The sequence below is a fragment of the Mus caroli genome, chromosome 4 (assembly GCF_900094665.2).
Source record: "Mus caroli chromosome 4, CAROLI_EIJ_v1.1, whole genome shotgun sequence".
Classification (NCBI taxonomy): Eukaryota; Metazoa; Chordata; class Mammalia; order Rodentia; family Muridae; genus Mus; species Mus caroli.
Genome location: NC_034573.1, coordinates 20,394,252 through 20,397,766, shown reverse-complemented (window position 1 = coordinate 20,397,766; position 3,515 = coordinate 20,394,252). Strand labels below are relative to the sequence as shown.

General features: G+C 46.3%; 1 pseudogene; it reads left to right on the top strand.

Moving 5' to 3' along the window:
* Nucleotides 1-1,703: 1,703 nt before the first annotated feature.
* On the top strand, nucleotides 1,704-1,826 carry LOC115031027 (annotated as a pseudogene).
* Nucleotides 1,827-3,515: the final 1,689 nt, after the last annotated feature.

Sequence of the window (3,515 nt, the reverse complement as noted above, 5' to 3'; positions counted from 1 at the left end):
AGTTACCTCATTCAGAATATTTTTTTTCTAGTTCCATACATTTGCCTGCAAATTTCATGATGTCATTGTTTTTAATTGCTGTGTAATACTCCATTGTGTAAATGTATCACATTTTCTTTATTCATTCTTTAGTTGAGAGAAATCTAGGTTGTTTCCAGTTCCTGGCTACTATGAATCAAGTTTTTAAATTTGTAATTTGAAAATTACATCTCAACTGTAGAATATTGAAGAAGATGTGCTATGTTCTCTGTGCATTCTGTGGTGGTGCATGATTTCATGCATGGCCATTACAGTTCACGGTTAAGTTAATTATTTGAAATTTCTCATACCTAAAAATGGAATCATTTCATATTTTAGTATAACTGAAAAGAACAAAACCCAGTGCTCAGTGTGTCATCAAAATAGCTGAAAAGGAAAAGCTCTTTAATAGTAAATACAGATCAGATCATTGTTTTAAAATACATTTATTTGTGATTTTTTATCATTAAATGTTAATGTATATAATATACTTATTTTGTGACTGAATATATCCAAAGTTGCATAAGAAGTTCTAGGGTTAAAAAAACTTATGAATATAAATTGTTTAAGAAAATCCTAAGGACATGCACGGTATATCTTCACTTATATATGGATATTAGCCATAAAATACAGGACAACCATGCTATAATCCACTGGCCCAAAGAGGGTCACAAAGCAAGGGAGGATGGTTAAATCTTTCTCAGAAAGAAATAAAATAGATATCAGAAGTGAATGGAGGGAGGGAACTGGGTGGAAAGGGAGATGAGGAGGGGAATTGGGCAGGAGGAATGAGCTGTAGGAGGCATGAAAATCAGCAGTGGGGGAGGAGCAATCTCTAGGATGTGACAGAGGTCTGGGATGGGGGAGGCCTCAGGCTGTCTATGGGTGAGACTCTACCTGAGACTCCTAGCAGTGAGGGATATGGATCATCTAGTGTCCATTTCCTATAGCCAGGCAGGACTCTCAGTGTTAGGATAAGGACAGCAACTCACGAAACCTTTGACCCGAAATGTGTCCTGCCTACAAGATGTGCAGGGACAAAGATAGAGCAGAGACAGAGGGAATGGCCAACCAATAACTGCCCAAAATTGAGATCCATTCTATGGGCAAGAGCCAATCCCTGACACTACTAATGATATGCTTGCAGACAGGAGCCTAGCATAACTGTCTTCTGAGAGGTTCCACTCAGCAGCCAATAGAAACAGATGCAGAGGCTCACAGTTAAACATTGGATGGAGCTTGGGTAGTCTTGTGGAAGAGTTGGAGGAGGGATTGAGGGACCTGAAGAGGACGGAACCAACAAGAGACTGAACCATCAACAAAGGAGCAAGCATAGACTGGGCCTAGGACCCTGCACATATGTGTACCAGATTTGCATCTTGGTCTTGGTCACATCCTTAATAACTAAATGCGACCTGTCTCTGAATAGGCTGCTTTCCTATGGATTCTATTCCCCTAACTAGGCTACCTCAGTGGGAGAGGATGAACTTATGTCTGGAAGGAAAGGCAGAATATCCAGAGGGGTCTCCCCCTTCTCAGATGAGAAGTGGGGGGGGGGAATAGAGGGAGTATCTGCATGAAGGAATACTGGGAAGATGGGTGAGTTGATATTAGGATTAAAGTGAATAAATAGGTTTTTAAAAATTAAACCAAACCAAACTAACAAACAAAAGAATCCTTAGACTGTTACCACTAGAGGTGTTGCAGGTATGGCTGCCGTATCACATGTATGTTGGTGGGTGGCAGAGAGGAGAGAGACTATGTCTATGTTCAGTGTTCTAACCTATGAATATTAGTAACCTAATATTCCTTGAAAAAAGCAAACTTGAAATGGCCAACCAGTCTGGCACCAAGGGAGATTTGGACAAATAGCTAGCCTGAGACAAAAAACATTCTGGTGCCAGGCAGGCCCAAAATGGCTCCCAGAATTAGAAGCGAGCTGGAAACTAGAAGAACCCACTCCTGGTACTGAGGGCCCTGAATGGGAGTGAGCCCGTGGCAGGCAAGGGGCCACTCTGGTGAGTAGGTAGCCCCGGATGATCACCAGACCAGCCCCACGGGACCTGGACAGGGATCGAGTCTGAAATGACCACCAGTTGGGCGATCCATATGCGTGGGTGATGTGGGTAGGGCAGACTCGCTCAGGACTATAGTCTATGACCAGGGCATAACACTCTTAAGACCACTCCTGAGATGATCCCAGACACTCAGAGCCTTGGGCGCCACTAAAAGAAGCAAGTAAGTGGTGGAGAAATGGAAGAGAACAAGAAACCGAAGGGTGTGGGAGCAGTGAAGAGAGGCAGAATTGGAGATTCCAAAGTTGTGAGCAACGGTGGTGCCACCTAGGACCATGGTGGGCTCCTGGCCTGTGCTGCCACTAGGGGACACATCTAGATCCCGTGGCCCTGCTATATAGCAAGGGTCTGTTACCACTAAAGGCCACGTAGACACCCCTGGTCTAGGCTGCTGTCTGGGGGCATATTGATGTCTGAGGGATCTACAGAACTGGCCAATCCCTTCACCTGGGCATCATGGGAGAGCTGGCCCTGGAGGCATGAAAACAAGAAAGATGAGTTCACACCTAACCCGCTGCAGTACTTGGGAGACTGGCCCTGCACATTGCAGGCTTGAAGATATGGGTATAGGAGAGCTGGCCATACCACTCATCTCACATATGGTGGCACTGATAAAGGAGAGATGACCTCCTCCCCACTTACCCCTCTCTACCTGCAACAGCCAGGAGACCTGGCCCTGGGATTATAAGAGCAGAGCTGGCCCCGCCTCTCAACAGCTACCCTACTTGGGAGAGCAGGCCCTGCATCTTACCTGGACAGAATAGTACAGAGACCCTAGTGGTAGATGTTGTGGAGAGCCGTGCAGCGAGCAATCGCTATGGAGAGCCGTGCGCGTGCTGTGAGCAATCACCATTATAAGATGGCGCTGGCCTCCGCTGTGACTAACTAGTAAACAAGCCTTGTGCGCAAGTGCGAGAGTGAACTCACTCCTAGTCACTGCCCATTCTCGGGGTGTAATAGTGGTGTGATGGGCGAGCAACAAATCAAGAGCTATCACACCACATCAGGTGCTGAAACGTCATGGCTGAGCGCTATATAAGGGGCTCCATTTTCTGGGGTCGGGATCTTCCTGAGAAGTAAGCAATAAAGCTTTGCCGCAGAAGATTCCGGTTGTCCTGAGTGTGTTCTTGCTGGCAGGGACAAAAGCTCAGGATACGTGGCGCCAAAGACCCAGGGACTTTATACCATCACACCGGCGCAAGGAAGATCCCTCATTTGCGGGGCGGAACCAGAACTGCAGGACATTACAGCTCTGCAAGGTAAGTATAGTCTTGAAATTTCTCCAGAGTTAGATGCCCTTTTGTTTGTTTGCACTGTGATTGCACTTTCCCTTTCGGTTTCATTTTGCTTTCACCGCTGGAACTGCTGACTGGTTCCCAGTCGCAGTCAGGCTCGGACAGCACCTGGACAGTGCCTGGACAG